The sequence below is a fragment of the Mirounga leonina genome, unplaced genomic scaffold, assembly GCF_011800145.1.
Source record: "Mirounga leonina isolate KUSES-001 unplaced genomic scaffold, KU_Mleo_1.0 Mir_93, whole genome shotgun sequence".
In the NCBI taxonomy this organism is placed as follows: Eukaryota; Metazoa; Chordata; class Mammalia; order Carnivora; family Phocidae; genus Mirounga; species Mirounga leonina.
Window position 1 is genome coordinate 31,603,982 of NW_023270854.1, and position 20,203 is coordinate 31,624,184.

The 20,203-nt window shown below is 35.9% G+C and overlaps 1 long non-coding RNA gene across 1 annotated transcript in view; it reads left to right on the plus strand.

The window, feature by feature from the left end:
* The window catches only part of LOC118004475, a 162,526-nt gene that overhangs the window by 9,427 nt on the left and 132,896 nt on the right, over positions 1 to 20,203 (plus strand). The gene's annotated exons all lie outside the window — the stretch shown is intronic.

A 20,203-nucleotide genomic window follows, 5' to 3' on the forward strand; every position in this document is an offset into this window, starting at 1 on the left:
TTTCTTTCTTTCTTTCTTTCTTTCTTTCTTTCTTTCTTTCTTTCTTTTCTTTCTTTCCTTTCTTTTTAAAGATTGTATTTATTTGACAGAGAGAGAGACACCGCGAGAGAGGGAACACAAGCAGGAGGAGTGGGAGAGGGAGAAGCAGGCTTCCCCGTAGCAGGGAGCCCCAATGCGGGGCTCAATCCCAGGACCCTGGGATCATGACCTGAGCCGAAGGCAGATGCTTAACGACTGAGCCACCCAGGTGCCCCCAGCCAAATTTATTTCTAACTGATAAAATAGTCAATAAATATTGTTGAATGGATGCATAAATGATGAATGTAGCCTTGACCATTCCTAGCTTCAGTTTCCAGTGACATTTCTTCTGTAAACTATATATTTTATTTGATAGCATACTATATAGAATTATTACTGGGTCTTCTATGCATATGTGCTATTTCATCAAAATGAATTATAGACTCTTCAGAGGCAGAGGATGTTACTTACTGTTCTTTTTATCTCCACTAGATCAGTACATAGTAAAACCTTGATGATTATGATGATAATGATGGTGATGAGGCTGATAAAGATAATAGCAATAAAACACCTGCAGTGAAAAGAATTTAATTCTACTGTCAACTGCTCACTTATTTCAAGTCATGACTGGCTATATTCTATTTTCAAACAATGCCATTATGGTAAACATTGGAGTTTGTTGGAACTATAACAATAGCAATTGACCTTAAATTTGCCACTGCTTTAGTCTCATGTTGAAGAGATCTTCGAATAAGGTCTCTGATGGATACCAGCTTTGGCGTGATCCTGAAGCCCACAAATGTGACCGTACAAGCTTACAGACAGCCCGGTGATTCTCAGGGAGGACAACAGTTAGTCTGAGCTAAATTTATTACTAGCACAGTCTGTTCTCTTAATTAAAGGGGTTTTTACTCTCAGTTTTGCTAGCAGAAATATGGTACTTTTTTTTCCTAGTCTATTTAAGGTCATTCTGCCCTGGGTAGAATAAAAATGATTAACAATGGATCCAGAAATATAGGAAAATGAGAGGACTTTCTCACTGAAATATACCAGAGCAGCCAGAATCTTTTTACAGTGTCTGTTGAAAAATACAGTATACTTTCCCCAACACTCTATTAGACTACTACCCGTTATGTCACAGCTCCTTCACCAGCAAATAGTTCTTAACTAGGTTAGCTTAAAGAGTTATGTATCTTTCAACAGGTATTCTTAAGTCTGGGGCTCCTCATGATACCTACTTTACAAATATCAATTCACTAAAAGTAAAACCTTCTAAAGTCACTACTTAAAGTCATTTAGAGCAAAAGGTCATGGGTTATCGATCCCCTTTATCTTCACTGTTAGTTGTTTTTGTAAAGTATACATTAGGCCTTATTTACTCTGGATCAGACATAGTCTTCATAGCTTCTGTTCTTGACCAGATAATTTTGCTCCAAGTGACTGTTAAACTCTAGATATAAAGCTATTTAAGGACAGGAGGTTGTGGGTTGATTAAAAAAGACTCAGGATGAGGTTTTGAAAGTTTGTCAATTTGGAGCAAGCTTTTATCTCTCTTATCAACTCAAACTGATACCTTAAGCATGAAACAGGGGTTTCTCTTTGCAGTTCTGTTTTACCATATTCATATAGTACAAATACAAGGTACAGTTTTTTCTCCAGGTACCAGAAGACCTCAGCTACTTTCTTTTCTATATCATCCCATCTCTGTTTTTTGATGACTTCTAAGTGTATGCCTTTTCGAGTTTCTGAAATAAACAATTTCTGAGCCACTAGAGCCTGAAGTTATGTTTTGAATTTTTAAGAGACCAAAAGACGTATGAATGAATCTAAGATATTATAAAGCAAAGCATATGTGCATTGATGGTAATAATGCCATACTTTGTTTTTCAATAAGACAAAAAAAAAGGAATAAAAAACAAAAGGAAAACAAAACAAACAAAACAAATTTTTTTTTTTTTTTCTAATTTATCCTCAGAACAACTCTGCGTGATAGGTAGAAAAGGAAAGCTAGGGACACCTGGGTGGCTCACATGGTTAAGCATCTGCCTTCGGCTCAGGTCATGATCCCAGGGTCCTGGGATCGAGCCCCACATCGGGCTCTGTGCTCAGCAGGGAGCCTGCTTCTCCCTCTCCCTCTGCCTGCCTGTCTGCCTACATGTGATCTCTCTGTCTCTCTCTGTCAAATAAATAAAATCTTTAAAAAAAAAAAGAAAAGGAAAGGAAAGCTAATTGGAGACTTTAGATGAGGAAGCTGAGATTCATAGAAGGACTTTTCCAGAGCCTTGCAAATATTAAATGGTGAAGCTAGAACATCACTTGGTTTTTCTGATGCTGAAACAGCTTCCTGTCCCATAACATGCTGCCATTCAACCTCAACAAAATATTAGAGTGTTTGCTCCCAAACCCCTTGCAAACACCAGCTGCATTTTAAGTACTCATCCAACATTAATAAAAGCCCAAAATAGTCCCTTTTAAACGGAAGGTATTGATAGTCTTACAACACCGCCAAACCCCTAGTAAGACACTTAGAATAGAATGAATATGTAAAATTGTACATCATAGAATTCAAATTCATCACTAAGCTTCTTATGCTGGATCATAGAGGTTTCCCCTAAGTATGACTGCACATATCTGCTCTATCATTTAACTCACATTTTACCATTTAATGATAAGAATGTTATGTGAAACTTTGAGAGAAGTTACAAAAAAACCCAAAACCAAACCAACAAAAACATAATCCATATCTGTGGAATTCACTTGTTCTATGAAATTTGTAAATTGTTTGCAGTGATAGTTTTGGAATGACAAATCCAAACTGACTCATTCATTCTATGTTAAATAATATGTTATAGAATTTTAATATAATAAAACAACAAAACAGCTCTTCTAATTCCCAGTATTCACTTTTTTTTTTCATTTGTTTATATTAGTTTTGGCAGGGGTTAGAGTGGTGTGAGGTGAAAGTAAAATGGCATAAATGTGTTTATTGTTTGACATATTCTGTTTGGCATTTGTTAATCATGTTTATAGGGAAAATGATCTTTTTCCTCAAGATTTTTAAAAATTTGGTCAGTGTTTCTACGATATAGTTTTCAACTGCCTTTCCCCCCTTTGTTGTTGTTGCTGTTTTTATTACTTTATTTTAATTTTTTTATTTAAGTATAGTTGATACACGATGTTATATTGGTTTCAGGTATACAACATAGTGATTCAGTATCTCTATATTTTACTCTGTGCTCCCCATCTGTCAAAATATGGTGCTATTACAATATCATTGACTACATTCCCTATGCTGTGCCCTTTATTCCCGTGGCTTATTCATTCCATAACTGGAAGCTTGTCTCCCACCCCCCTTCACGTATTTTACACATCTTCCTACCTTCCTTCCTTCTGGCAATCATCAGTTTGTTCTCTGTATTTATAGGTCTGATTTTGTTTTTTGTTTGTTTATTCATTTTTTTTTTTTAGATTCCATATGTTGTTTTTAATTTGGAGGTTTTAAACTGATTAAATACTGAAAGACTTTCCATATCCTGACCTCACATTTTTCCCACAGTGTAAAATGTGAGTAAATATACCCTTGTGAGAGAGATCCATATGATTCTGCTTTCTCTCTAACATGTTTTGAAGTTACCTTGTCTTCTTCAAGTGTTAGTAAGTGCCTTTAGGTTTTCTTTTTCTTCTCTCTTAGTATAGGTCTATTTGACTTTAACCAACTAATCAACCAATAATAACGATACCACCTGAGAGTTTTTGTGAGTTCATTGATCACCACACTTATTTTATCAAGCCTTGCTCAAAATGTTAAAAAATAATTCCCTTACTCTTCTTTTTTTCACACTAGATTACTTGAGCATGAAATATGAAAGAAGGAGAAAAATACCCTCTGCAGCTTTAACATTTATTTTTCTATCCATAAAAACAAGGGTGGGAGTATGTATATCTACTTGCACAGATTAGGTGAATAGGATAATAATGTAAAAAATACTTAGAAAATGTGTATAATGAGTGTGGATAGCACCACTATGAACAGTGTAGAAGAGAAAGTCTAAATAAAATGTCTTTTTGGATATCTGTTGTCAGGTGGGCAGTTCTTCCCTACTCTCTTTCTGGTATTGTGATGAAGTGAAAGTTTACAGAAAAGGGAACAGGATCATGAAGGAAGGAAACAGAAGAAGAGAATAAGAAATATGTCCATTATCTTTGTGTCTCCACTTTTCAACCATTATTAGGTCCAAGGTTATATTGTGGGGCCATTGGACTAAGCTTTTAGAGTCCAAGCGCTTAACAAATAGAGATTACTACGTCTTCACTGGGATATAGATGTAGTAATCTCTATAATAAAACAAACAAACTATGCCATAGTATACATGCATAGCTCTGTCTTTTTAGTAATTAGGACAGCATCCAAAGAAAAGGTAAATGACCCACTCAATAGTTTTATTAATATGCAGCAGGAAAAGGAGATAAGCAAGGAGGCAACAGGCTGCAAAGAGTGGAAAAAGACACATGTTGAAGAGGAAGAAGGAAGACTGCACAGATCTAATTAAGAAGTAGAATTGAGTGCCGTCCACCTAACATTACAAATCTGTATAACACTTCAAATATTTTTGATATTATAGATTGATATTATAGATTCTTTTAGGGGTTAACATTCTTGGCGTTATGGAAAACTTGGCTACTTGTACTGGCCTTGCAAATGGATTTATCTCTGTTATTATCTTTATTTGAACTCACTCATTCTTTCTCTTTCACTGTGCTCTCCATTTTGCCAAGAAAATTCACTTTCAATTACACATATATCATAACACTTAAACATTAGTTTCACTTGCCTCTGGTTAATAACTCACCTTATATTCAAACATCCATCAACATAAAAATCAGCATAACAACTTTTATGAATCCCTTTATCATCAGCACATTCTAAATGCTTATACAATTCACTCTCTGGATTCAAATAGGAACTTGCTTAATAGCCCTTAAAGTTACTATAAACCTTGTTGCTTTCAATCATAGGAATATTATTGAGCTCAGTTTTGGTAACTGTTAAAGTTTAAAACCACTGGGATATAGATGTAGTAATCTCTATAATAAAAAAAAATCTTTTTTTAAAACTGGTTTATGAGATCTCTAGAATTTTCAGCTGCCTTCTACCTACTAAGAACTCTTCATACTCATCTTGATATAGGTTTGAATCTAAAGACAAATATTTATAATGAGAGTTTTCAATAGGGAAAACTTGTGAATATCCCAGTTTCTGGTTTGGCAGGACAGTGGAGCAGATGGTTCTGTTTTGACTTGAGGTTAACTCACAGCCCCCATGGAACCTCACCTCAGTTGCCCAATGGTGGAGATCATGTTCAGGTGAATGGCATTACTGAGTACTGAACTGGTTTTCAAGCAGCCAATAAGCACCAAACAGGTGCTAGGTGTGAACAAAGTGCTGTGTCTGGAAGGATTAAAGGAGCATTGAAAGGGAGGATTGAAAGATGGCCAATGACATATTTTTCCTACTTAATTTATACCCAGGGCCATCCTTGAATGATGCTAGCTGTTTTTTTCTGCAATTCAGCAATGATGCATATGGAAATGGTGTAAGCTATTTAAAAATAAGTACATTCATTGAAAATGGAAATAAATATGACAACAATAGATAGAAAATGAATTTTGGATGTCATAATTTTTCTGCCTGCCACTAGCATTTTCACTTTATCTGGATATTCAAGAGTAAGAAATAATTTAACAAAGTCTGATACCTATAATCAAGTTGTAACATTTCATATTAAGCTCAGTTCATATCTTCAAGATGACATATAGAATTTTATGGGAAAGAATGAAACAACATGTAAGAAGATCACATTTTCCCTTCATTCTTTCAACATGAACTTGTGAAATGACCGCTGTATGTCCACAGTATATATACTTGGATTAATTACTACAGGAAAGTTAGGAGAAGTTGATGTCAAGGCCCTTATCCTTAAAGATCTTATGGTTTAACCAAAGAGCACATAAACTAGATATTATCATTATCAATGAAATATGTTTACCTCATTGACACAAACTAGTGTGATGACCTTGAGTCACAACTCAAGTCTAATTTCAAGTTTTTTGTCTCCAAGTTTTCTTCCATACCTAATTTTGATGATTATATGCTTTTTATCCTAATAAAAGAGTACTTTGTGCCAACTCCTGTGCTAGTCTTTGGAGATACAAAGGAGATGCTTATGAGACTTGCCTTTAGTTAGGTAGACAGGGTATATGTTTTCCTTTGTTGTTTTTACTTTACAGTTCTCTTTTTGCTTTTTTTTTTTAATGTTGAGAAGCTGATTTTTTTTTTTTTTTTTTTTTGTCCCAGGAAGGGTTGTGTGTGTAATAAGATTTCTTACTGTAGGATGAGTAGGCTTCTATTGTTTAATGATTATGTTTTAAAAGAAAGTTTTGTGACTCCATCAAGGTTGACACTCTCTAAGACTCATGGGAAGTGAAACTGACCCTTGCAAAGAAGGTGAATCATTTTGCCTAAAGAGTTTCATTTTCCTAAAGATCTTCTATAAGTGAAGAATGTTGACTCCTATTGCACAAGATTTGAAATAGAGCTAGCCAGTAAGCAGAGAGACCTTCCCTAAAGCCCAGGAGAAAGAATAGACAGTGAAACTCTTGGATACAAATTGCCCTGAAAATGGAGACATTAATTCTAGATCTAGGTTTAAGATAAAGGTGTAGGAGGCTTTTAGAGGAGAGCTGGTTCCAGTTAAGGAAGTGACTAAGACTGGAAGTTATCTCTTAGCCAGTCCCTTTGACAAACAAGACCTTCCAATATATGTATTCAAGGAGGATAATTAAGAGTGATCCATGATTTTGTGATTATCTTGTAACAGAACAGAATATGGGTTCACATGGGCATATAATACACAGGGAATACAACCATGGTACAGTGTTATTGGAACTTAGTCCTGAAGGAATGGGGTCCTTTTTCCTTAAGAAATCCCATTGCCTATGCAGAGGTATGAACCAGCCAGGGAGACAGCGCTGCAACACCAAGTTCTTTAAAGGATTATTCTTTATATGGGGGCAAGAAGCAATGTTGGAGGAGCCTTTTTAGACTCATTCCTTCCTCTAGTGCCCGGCTTGGATTATAGGGAGGCAGGGTGTCTGAATCTCTAAAAGGGAATAAATTCCTGTTAGGAACTCTTGAGGGAAATAAAATATTAATTGGAAATATTAAAGTGCTCTAACTATGTTTGTGCTCCATGTTGTAAAGCATGTCATAGCTGTTATAAAATTGGATAACCGGATACATAAAAAAATAGAACAAATGAGATGCCTTGAAATGTTGTTTAAGAACTGGATAAGATATGAATGTTTGAGTTCTAAGGCTGGCCAGAGAAAGATAAGCTTTGTGAGGGTAGAAGGAAGAAGGCACCCCAATAAGACTGGAGTTTGGAAATGAGCTGGTCTTTGAAAGCCTGGAAGACCTAAGAAAAACAGGGAAGATGTGGAAGAATATACCAGTCAGGAAAGTGGCATAAAGAAAGATGAAGAGAAAGGAATGTATATAATATGTTTTAGGAATAAGAAGAGAAGATAGTAAAATTTAAAGTGCCAGGAAATGATTTATGTGTAATTGCTGAAAGGATAGAATATAAAGAAATTTATGACAAAAATTGACTCCATCTAGCTGCATCTCATCAAAATGGATATTTTGTTCTAAACCGCTATAGGGCATGGCACTGATAATACACATGGTGTATGATTTACTATCAGTGGTCCTTATATAAATGAAAATGTGACAAATTGTTATTCATATCATTGGACCAAGCCCCAGTTCTGCCATTTAAATGACCATTGCTGATTTCAATAATTCAGAATCCAACAAACCCTATTTGGGGTTATTGCTTCATAATTCCAGAGGGTATCACTCACTTCGTGTTCTTGGTGTATGACACCCCTGGACTGAGCACTGCACAACATGTGTATCAGGAGGTGGTGACCCTACTGCAATACCACTTCCATTCCATATGTGCATAAGAATGTGTAGGTTGCCCAAGAAAGAGGTCTAGCATTTCTTGGGCAAAACATTTTTCTGGGATTTTTTACAGATGTCATTCTGTGTAATCTTCATGAAGTCTTTATTGGGTAGCTATTATATCCCTCATTGAACACATGAAAAAAACTGAGGTTTACATCATCTGGCCACAGTCACAGTTTTATGCTTGGTGAAACTGGGTTTTTTACCTAGATCTCTTTTAATCCTTGATATATTAGGATATTTTTGTGTGTGCTTTCTCAGGAGATGGGTTGTAATTATTGTATGTATAGTATTATTTTATGGTCTGAATAAAATTCCAAATAGTATAAAACAGAACTTGTTCTCAAAGAGCTCACCTAGAAAAAAACAAGGACAAACAGATGTGAAGTTTAAATTACAATATTAGAGACTGAAAGGAAAAGAGAAAAAAGCAATGCATGACTTATTAAGGAATGAACCTTAGTAACATTAACTGTTACAAGGTGGTGTATTCAAGGAGAGAGGCATGCTAGCACCATTCATCCATTTATTCATTTATCCAGTGTCTCATTTCTGGGCTGTTATACTGTTGTGCCAAGCTTGTCATATCAAGACAAGCAAGGCATTATTTAAAGAACTCTTTTGTTGTTGTTGTTGTGTTTCTTGTAACACCAGAAGTTCAGTCTTCCCTAAACCTTTTGCTTGAGAATATTCCATGAAGGCTAGATGTCTTAGGGTAGAAGCGACACTGCAAAGCCCCTATTCTTCTGGGTCTTCATTTTATTCTTTCATTGTTGTTGCTCTTTTTTTTTTTTTTTTGTAAACATAATGTTCATGTGGAGATCAGATGTAGCTAGTGTAAAGTTTGCTTTTAAATGATACAACAATCTGTGCTTATGACAATGTACATGTATTGGACATTGGATTCTTGCTCCTTGTCTGTCTCTACCACTAAAATGTAAGCTTTTTGAGGGAAAAGATTGTGTCGTATTCATTTTTTACATCTTCCTCACCTATAAAAGCAGTTACTAATAAATATTTGTTTAATGAATAAATGGAACAATTACTTTTATGTAATTGGGCTTTTTTTCCCCTTCCTAAGCAACTATTATACTGGTAAGGTGTCATATACTGGGCTAAGAAGCACAGAGGTAGGGATAATAATCGGCCGGGCTTTTATGCCACACCTCTTATTGTCCAAGGCTTTGGATCAGATACTTTTTATGAATTTCTGAAACAGGAAATCTATGCCACTAAATATATAATGCAGCTATGTATTATTTTTCAGTGTTCTCTGATTGTTTGATGTATATGTATTTGTCCCTTAATTAAAAAGCAGGTTTTATAGGGAGTTGAGTCTAAGTAATGAACTTTCCTACATCTACTACCCCACGGAGATTATCTGTATATATATATATATATATATATATATATACACACACACACACACACGTGTACATATATACTTGTATATATTTTACACAGCTTGAACACAAATTTGATGGATTTTAACTCAATAACCTGACAATACTTTACCTCACCATCAGTGCTCTGTTTGAATTAGAAGAGAGGAAACAAATGAGCAATGCATTTATTTCACTGTGACCTCCATGGAAGACAATTCTCCTCAAACTGGAATTTTGGGTTTTCATAAACTTGCCTGCAAGACTTAGAGTTCTTTGATTCCAAGGCCCACCAGTGTAATGGAAAAAATAAGCAATTTGATGCCTGGAACTGCTGGCATAAATGTGGATTAGAGCTTTGTGATATAAGTAACACTGTGTCTTTTTACATTTATAGCAGCCATCATGTGCTAAAATTGCCTTATCTGGTGATACACTCATCCAATCGCTCTTGCAGTACACATCTTCCTAAATATCCCCTGGCTTGAAACAGAGAAATATTGTCATGATCAGATCTAGTTCTCCAGTTTGCTTCAGTGTAAACTTTACTAACTTCAAAGAGAATTTTGCTGAATAAATGCTACAGTAATTATTTATTTCTGGGCTACAGGCATTATTTCACCAAGACAGTACTTTTCTAGACTGATGGACAGTATTTTTATAGTTGTTCATAGAAAAAAGAAATCACTTACTACAATTTGATTTTTATGTTGCTGTGGTTTGATAGAGGTTGGTGTCAGCCACCTTGCTTTTAGAATTGAGCTCATCTGAGGGTGCCTGGGTGGCTCAGTTGGTTAAGTGACTGCCTTCAGCTCAGGTCATGTTCCTGGAGTCCTGGGATCGAGTCCCGCATCGGGCTCCTTGCTCAGTGAGGAGTCTGCTTCTCCCTCTGACCCTCCCCATCTCATGCTTTCTCTCTCTCTCAAATAAATAAATAAAATCTTAAAAAAAAAAAAAGAATTGAGCTCATCTGAAACATTTCACAAAAGCTGGTATTCTCACAAACGAAAGAAATAAATAAAAATATGGGGTCTGATTATAGGGCAATCAAGACTCTAAAATATACAGCCACAACATGAATACTGAAATTCATTTTTATAAAATTGAGCTTACTAAACACATCTCTAATTTGACTTTCAGGTGCCATATTTTTCAATGCTACTGTCTTTTTTTTTTTTTAAAGATTTTATTTATTTATTTGAGACAGAGAGAATGAGAGAGAGAGAGAGAGCACATGAGAGGGGGGAGGGTCAGAGGGAGAAGCAGGCTCCCTGCCGAGCAGGGAGCCCGATGCGGGACTCGATCCAGGGACTCCAGGATCATGACCTGAGCTGAAGGCAGTCGCTTAACCAACTGAGCCACCCAGGCGCCCTCAATGCTACTGTCTTAAAAACACCCTATTTGGGTGCCTGGGTGGCTCAGTGGGTTAAGTGACTGCCTTCGACTCAGGTCATAATCTCAGTGTCTTTGGATTGAGCCCCACATTGGGCTCCTTGCTTGGCAGAGAGTCTGTTACTCCCTCTCACGCTCCCTCTGTGCTCTCTCTCTTTCTCATTCTCTCAAATAAATAAATACAATCTCTTTAAAAAAAAAAAGTCCCTTATCTTTCCATGAAATGCTTGTCTCTCCTATAAAATTAGTCATTCCTGGAAATAGGGGCTTATTAAAGTAAAGCACTGGTATAGATACTGATTCTGGAAAAGGAAAGGGTTACAGGAAATTATTCTGCAGAGTCAGCAGGGACCTGTGTCATGGTATCCAGGAACAGGGCTCTTTGGGAAAGGCTGGTATGACTTTGCTTACTTATCTAGCTTTTGGGGTGAAAATCCTAAATTGCTTTAGCACATAACCTCTGTGCCACACAACATCATTAATGAGTACACCAACAAATGTTATCTTTTTAATCTATATTAATATACTGACTCTTCACTTAGATCAAAAGACCTTGGGCTTTGGAATCAGTTTTAGTAACTGTGTGTCTAGGTGCATATTGTTTTATCTCATTGTATATTTGTAAAATAAAAGTTTGTGAACATTAAATATTTATATAAAATTCTTGCAATGCCTAGTTTATGATAAGTGTTCAATAAATACTTATCTTTTTTTTTTTTTTTAACCTGAAGCTCCTTAGGTGGTTAATGGGGTAGCTGTGTAGCAGAGTATTAAAGTTACAGGTTCTGGAGCAGAGTAGGTTCAATCTAGCTTCTATGACTTATTAACTGTGAGACTTTGGGCTTCGCATCTTTGTGCCTCACTTTTTCATCTATAAAATGGGGGCCATAAAACTTTCTTATAATATTCTTATGGAAGGCCCTTGAAATAATAGGTGTTAAGTGCTGATAGCAGTGGCTGGCACATAGTATATGCCATAAAAATGCTTGCTATTTAAGAGAATGATTATATGCCCTGGCCCTCTGGTGCTCAGAATTTGTGGTTGATGAGAACAGTAGAGCTGCCATGGTGAGTGATGAAAGAGAACTTCAGGAACTAAAGAGAGACATGGTCCTGAACCAGGAAAGGCAAAAATATGTTAATCATCTCTTTTTGCAAATGAGTTGAGAATTCAAATATTAAAAGGTAGATAAGTGGCCTTAATAAAAGGTTGATGGGAGTGTGTTAAAAACTCAGAAGTTTTTTCTGATTGTTACAGAAAGTTTATGTGTTGAAAATAGGATCTAGTTCACATTAAACCTTCCCCTGAGTAACTCTCTCCCTAGGAATACTGGGCTGCATCCAGCCTGAAAGTCCAGGTGAAGAAGTTAGACCTCAAAAAAAAATTTTTTTTAATTAAAAAAAACAACAGACATCAAAACAAAAAAACCCAGGCTTATCCCTGACAATAAGCTTTGAGCAAAATGTTCTCAGGATATGCTTTTGAACATGTGAAGTATTGAATCAAGGGCAAAGTAGGATTTCTAGAACCCAGAGTCAGAATCAGATACACCATGGTGGATAAAAAAATACAAGAAAGAGTCTTACTTCATAATTTGATACCATGAATCAGATGAAACTGAAGTTGTTTCAGGATTCAACGACAACAACGATAGCAACAATAAAAAGCACTAGAACAGAATGCCTGGAACCAGTTATAAAATGTTCCCACTTATCTAGTATAATGTTAAAAGGAACATGAAATGGCTATTCTTTAAAGGGTGCTAAACCAGGTAATGTGGGAGATGTAAAGCATTTAATATGCAAGGTCTAGGAAGAATGAAAAGAGATATGATATGTGAAGACTTCAGAATTCAGATCAAAGTCAAGTTACTTAATCCCTTTTTCTGCCTTGTCTTCCACCATGAGAAACTGAGACCTTCTCTTCCTTCTACAACCCTTCCCCTACTGCCTGTACCAAGGACCTCTTCTGAATACCTTAGGTGATAACTGTATCATCACTGATCATATGGGATCCTCGCTATAATGTGTGAAGTTTGCATTTCTTCAAGAGACTCTTGAGGACAGAGGAACTGTTTAAATTTAACACAAAAGAATTGCCCTACCAAAGGTGGACTTTGAAAAAGGGTATTACCATTTGAGAGAAAAATGGTCCTTCCAGATGCATTCACTCTGCCCTCCCATAAAGACCAGTCCCAACCCGGGCCACATGCTCTGTCCTCTCACAGAGCCCCTCTGCATGAGAGAAGAACACTTAGGTCACTTCAGCCTGGAACATTAAAACAAATGCTGATAGTTCAAGGTTAATAGATGCATAAAACAAAAGTAATTCCATGTCAAAGCTGAGATGACAGGCGATTTGACTTAAGGCAGCCTTACAATCACTCTTTTACATGTGCTCTGTGCTGAGACCAGGCGAAGGCGTTATGTTTCTGACATTTACTTGTCAGTAAGGTATGACAATAGAGATTGTTTCTATCTCTGCTGCTCCCACATGTTAACCTTCCAGCTTTAGTTTGTAATTGGGGTTCTGTGGAGCTTTAACATTTTCTATTGATTCAATAGAAGCAATAACATTTCCAATCATAAGACAACATTATAGAAATATCAGGCAATTCACATATCGGAATGTTTGATAGCTGGGCTCACCGCATTAATTTCTGTCACCTTTGCCAGGAACCCTTTATCCTCTTTTTAATATTGAAGGACACCTGGGAGTAGTTGTTGCCACTGTTATTGTTCAATAAAGTAGACAAAAGTTTCAATTAACAACCAAGCGGCCTCTAGGAAATTGTGAATGAGAATATATTTTACTCATTTTACTATATTTCTTTTTTCTAATGTGCCACCTGTGACTTCGAAGCTGTACTTCATTCGGAAGACGACCGCACATGCGCACGCGCGCGCGCACACACACACATTATCAGTCCTCCTAATCCAGTTACTTTATATTCAACAAAGAAAGCCAAGATGGGACCAGTGAGGATATGGAGAGAAATTGGAAGTAAGTTAGAATGTTCAGACAAGTGTGAACAGAGGGATGAAGATCTCCATATCTGCGGGATGGTGAGACTAGAGATTCCTGGACTGCAAGCCCCTGCCCCTTGACCCTGAGACTGAAGTACCAAAGAATCCTCTTCTACTGTCTAACAAGCACCTTTTCAAGAAGAAAAAAAAATCGTGTGTCATTTATTCACTTAGAGTCATTCTTTTATTAAAGATTTATATTATGAGTTTGTAAAAAAATATTAGCTGCATTTTGAAAATAATTCATGAACAGGAAGAAATTAAGATCTAAAAAATGACATTAAACATGTGACAATATTATAACTTTTCAGGAGGCTCTGTTTTGTTTCACTCCAGTGTAACCTTTGCACCTCTTCATGAATAGTCTCTTGCATGTTTCTGCAGAAGCCATGTACATTTTTGATCCTACAGCCTTCCTCAGTATATTCCGTTTAATTTTAACTAATTTAAACAAGCATTGTCACTTTCCCCTTTTGTCCATCTGTCAACCAATACCTGCACTTTATGGACAAGCTTCAGCTCACCTATAAAACACTTCTTGACTCTCCCCTCTCCATGTCTTAGGCTGTATAAAGAGTGATTCTTAATTTTTAGAAGACAAAGACCTGAGAACCTGGTCATTTCTTCTCATAAAATTATGCATTTGTTATGTGTTAATGTATTTAAACTTTGTTATTGGCCTTAAGGACTATTAGACAAAAGCATTCATTGATGTTATTTATACAAAAGTTCAATACATGACTTGTTACTTTAGCCTGTTGATATCTTTGCTATTTCTCACAGCTCAGTGCCATATAAATTTTTGATGTCAATGTTTTCTTTATTATAATCATTATCTAATACATTAACAAAACTTTAAATAAAATTGAACAGACATTACCTATTAGTCTAATTTTAGAAACTTCTACCCAACATACCTGTCAATTAATCAGCCTCATTTTGATATGGTTTTTCAAATAATAATTGGTAAAAAAACAAATTTCCTTGCATTTAATTTATATTTTTGCATTTTGTTCTTAAATTCAATATGGAGAAATTGTCAAATGTCTTGTGGAAATCTAGACCTGTCACTTCTACTGCCAAAAAAAAGCAGGCTATTGGAACATGATTGTACTTAGTAAATGCTCAGGGGAACCTGCTTTTGTGGCTGCCTTTTCTTAGGCACTTACAAGCCAGCTCTTTAATAATTTTCTAGTATTGTGTCTGGAAGTTAGATTGTTTTTACGGGTCTATATAGTTTGTAATAAGTTCTTTGATCCTCCTTTTGAAAATGGTAATGACATTTTTTTAATCTTCTGTTTTTGTATGAATGAATAAAGCCATGCCTAAGAAAAAGTAAAATAATGCCATTGCAGTTGAAGAATATGGATTTGATATTGTCATTAATACAGAGATAAACTTACTGTGGATAGACCCTGGAATTGTAGCAAAGAAAATGGAACAAAGTTTCTGTGTCAAATTTACTTAACTCATTTTGCCCTACTAACTGGGTTCTTTGTAACATTTTACCACCTTCTCTAAGTGTGGTCAATAGTCCAGTGCCATTGGCATCACTGAGAAGCTTATTAGAAAAACATAGTTTTGGGGCCCACCCAAGAAATCCTTAATCAGAGTTTGGATTTTTATCACAATTCCCCAGGAGATTTATATCCACACTGAAGTTTGAGAAGTACTGCTATATATGGTCTGTCTGTCTTCAAATGTATTCCATTCCCTTTGCTCTAAATATCCCTGTGCCAGTCATCTCCTGATCCACGTCTTATCTGACAACAAAAATGTCTGCATTATATGACTTGTTTTGTATTGCTTTGTATATTGTCCAAATATTCCTTAACAAGAACATGTCATTATACTGGATATAATCTTTATATTGTAATTAATTTGGAGTGTGCCTCCCAGAAAAACTCTTTTAACTTCTAGTACATATCAGAAGTTAAACACCTGCTTATTCTTTTGAATCACTTGACCCGTTTTCCAGGAGGTAGTTCTTTCTCCAAAGACTAGTTGCACTCTTTTAGCCATTTAGAAATTCAGGTCTGTCTGTTTAATCTTTAGGTTAAAACACATGTATATTATTACTCAACATGGTCAATGTTTGGCGGTTATGTTAAAGGTAGATTGATTACATAATTATAAGTTACGAGTGGTCCAAGAATCTTAACAGCAAACTAAATACACAAAGTTATGTGTTCAATAAATGTTTATAGAAAATATTAGAGAACTGAGAGGGATTTGGGAGTGTAGCAATATAGATAAACTACCACATTTCAGATGAACTGTGTAGTCTTATTCCATTCAAAAGTAATTATATAGACAAGGGCCCTTTTTCTTTATGGTCCATTCAGTTGACCTTTTCCACCTCTGCAAAGAGAGCTCCTCCATCTCAGAGGCTCTGTCATGCAGGAGACAGACATTTCTCTCAGTCACAGAATAGAAGCCAGATACCAGTTTTTTGAAACCAAACAAATGTGCAATTTGTCAGTCTGCAGATAGAGTGTTTCTGCCTTCAGATTCAAAATGGTTTTCATTTATTCATGTAAAAAAGAAGCATTTCAGTTATAGTTGTAATATTTACTTATCTGGTTTCCTCATGATGGATAACAAATGTATCCAGAACTTCCATGCATCAAAAAGATGCCACTTAATAAAATGGCAATACAATTCCATATTACAATAAAAACAGATACAATTCAAAATGCCTCAAATAGTTCCAAAAGCAATTATGGCATTTCAGAAGTAAACATTACTTACAAATTCATAACCACCCATCAAAATTATTTCATACGGTAAGTTAAGGAAGCATCTGCTACAATTTATGCATTTTGAGTCTTTCTTATTTTTCATATCCAACTATGAAAAAAAACTGCTTCCAGCAAGTACTGCAGTCCAGAGTGAAGTCAGTTTACCATTTACCTAGGAACATATTCTCCTTTTTAAGTTGCAGCTCAATCCTTTTACTATAATAAAGGTATAAAATTCCCATTTTCATCCAAAGGAACAAGATCTGACCAGTACCATCTGCAGAGAAATAGTGCCTAAGATTAGCAGTCTTATTTCTTTGCCTAAAAGAATAGCAGAATAGCCTCCTTTTAAAGGCTAAAAAAAGTCATTCTTCATATCCTGTCCAGAATAATGCTGAATTATTTCTCAACTACAAGTAGTGTTTCATAAATCATAAAAAGAATAAATCTTATTAAATCAGTTGTAGATTACAAAAACCTAAAGGCAAGGTCCGTTCTCCAAAGGACAGTGCTGTCCTCACTGATTTTTTATCTTTTTACTTATTGAAGAGGAGACAACTTCTTGGAGACCTGTTTAACTGAAATAAGAGCCTTTTTTTTTTGTTTTTATAAGGAGTCAAGTGGCAAATAACCATAGTAGACCAGTTCATCTACTGAATGTCTAAATATTACAAATTTTAGCGTTTGTACAGACATGTATAATGGGGAGTATAGATGTAATGCGTAGCAAGTGCAAATAGATCATTTTTACATTAAATTTTTAAAAAATGATTACCATATCTATTACATTCATTCAGAAGATTAAAGGAATGGTAAAATTTGATATACTCTAAGCATGCTGAAAAATAAAAAAATTAATCTTTACAATTAGCATAAAATAATATACCAAAATCTATTCTTGAATAGTCAAAATATTCTATACATCTAGCTCTTAATCTGATGTGGTATAATATTCACAAAAGTCTAGTTTTATGTTTTAGGAAAAATAAACTCACTTTTGCATGTCACAGAACAAAATAAGAATGCAAAAGTTATGTTTCTCTTAGAGAACTTTGCACATTACAAATAACACATTCAACAAGGTAGATATTTCTTAGTCGGCCTAGTGATGAAAAATACAATATACATATATTTATGTATTGAGTAGATTTATAGCCAACACGCCCACTGCCACTTGGCCTCAGTTCACTTTCACGTCCTTGAAAAGAACACATTTCACACATTTTTAAAAAAACATTTAGAAGCATTTGCCAGTGTCACAAAGCAACAGCAAATGGTGTACGCATCTCTAATAAGTTAGTCTAGAAATATGGAATATGAAATGTGCAATGAGGTGTTTTGTATTCTGAAGTGAAAGGCTTTCTAACTTTATTGACTCACATTGAGGATGAGGACTGGGTTCAAAAATTTAGTAATATGTGGATTTCATTCTGCTCCAACCTGGCCCAAATGTGATGCCATTTTACCAGCAGTTGAGAAGGTAAGCTTCATTGAGGTGTTCTTTCACAACAGGAAATGGGGTGCAGGCAGTTTAAGAATTATTTTTCACTGTACACAGTATGCTTTTATTCAACATTTTGAGATGGTGATATAAAATGTGACCTAGCAGAGATCATAATTGTAAGGGATTATCACCACATATATAATTAGTATTAGCACATGGGAAAATGTAGTGGTGGGAAAAATGTTAATTTTGTTCCCCATTGCCCATCCTATCAGCACTTTAGTCCCACATGTTTCCCATAGTTTTTGCCCATTCCATCTGTGGACTAGACAAAATACATCTCTCATTAATGCATTCAACAAACATTTATTAACACCTTTTATGTTTCAGTCACTGAATTAGACTTTGAGGATAGTATAATGAATGGGCTAGCCACAGTCCACCCTTATGGTTTACAGCAAAGTGAAGAATACACACAATTAAATGGGCACTTGGAATATGGGGTTTCATTAATGTTATGGCAGGAAGGGTACAAGGTGTTATGAGGGTGGATGGAAGGAGTACCTAACACAAACTTGGAGGATGAGAGAACAATTTCTTGAGGAAATAAAACTGAAGTTTGAGAGGTAGAGGTTGAGTAAGATTAGGAATCATTCAGATAAAAGGAGAGAAAGAAGCATGTTCCTTGAAGTGAGGTTGGCATGTGCAAGAGCTAGAAGGTTCAGAGAGGATGTAATCCAACTGAGAAAATGGAAGACATTCTGTAGGATTAGAATTCAGCATACAAAGGGAGACGGTAATAAGAGATCATGGAAGAGAGGTAGAAAAGGGCCAAATCAAGAAGAAATAGGCATTCAGGGGTGGGCATCTGGGTGGCTCAGTCAGTTAAGCATCTGAGTCTTGCTTTTGTCTAGGTAGTGATCTCAGAGTTGTGAGGTGGGCCCCACATGGGGCTCTGCATAGGGTCTGCTTGAGATTCTCTCTCTCCCTCTGCCCCTCCCCCTGCTCATGCTCTCTCTCTCTCTAAAATAAATAAATAAAATCCTTAAAAAAAAGAAATATGGAATTGAGAATTTATCCTGAAAATATTGAAAATGTCACTAAGGGGGTATAAAATAGTGGTATGACAGGATCACATGTATTTTAAATGGTTTTATCACATTGCAGTGTGGGAATTAGCTTGGTGGAAGACAAAACAAAAGACAATGGTGAGACAATTTTAGCAACCTGGGAAAAGATTATGGTGGCCTGGAAAGAATAAAGGAAAAAAGAAGAAATGAAGGGAGGTAGGAAGGGGATACTATATTACATCAGTGTTTGCTAAGGTTAGGGTTGAGGAGGAATTTGACTGTTAATAGGTAACTAGAGCGTGTTTCTTTTCTGTTACAGAAATGGTACATTTTAGGGGAACCTGGGTGGCTTAGTTGGTTAAGTGTCCAACTCTTGGTTTTGGCTCAGGTCCTGATCTCACGGTTGTGAGATTGAGCCCCCTGTCAGGCTCCACCCTTAGTGCAGAGTCTGCTTGAAATTCTCTCTCTCTCTCTACCCCTCCCCCCCAAATAAATAAATCTTAAAAAAAAAAAAAAGGAATACTTTACTTTCCTGATAATAGTGGTAATTATACAAATTTATCATGTGATAAAATTTCATAGAAATTACATCCCACCCAAAATGCTTATGCATGTAAGTCCTGGTGAACTCCAAATAAGATTTATAGTTTAGTTAATAGTATTATACCAATAACCAGTTTTCTGGTTTCAATAATGTACTCTAGTTATGTGGGATGTTGTCATCAGGGGAAGTTTGGGAAATCTCTGTACTGTTTTTGCAACTTCTTATGAGTCTAAAATTATTTCAAAACAAAAAGTGATTTAAAACAAAAGAGGGTAAGAGAACAATTTTTTTGGGGGGGGGGGGTGGGAAGAGTTCTTTATGACCCTAGCACAGGCAGCTTCTCCCAGATCTTTCTCATGTTTCCTATTGCTGAAGAAGGTGAAGGCTCCTTCCATGTTGCCCTGATTTGGAATAGTTGAAAAAGGAAGCTAGAGGATTGTACCCCAAAAGAGAGACAGACCATAACTCTGATACTTTGTTCCATTCAATGACCTTGACCCTGCTCCATTCTTATTCATGCACCTTCTCTTTGCATCTGAGTTGGTTAAGGGCAGGG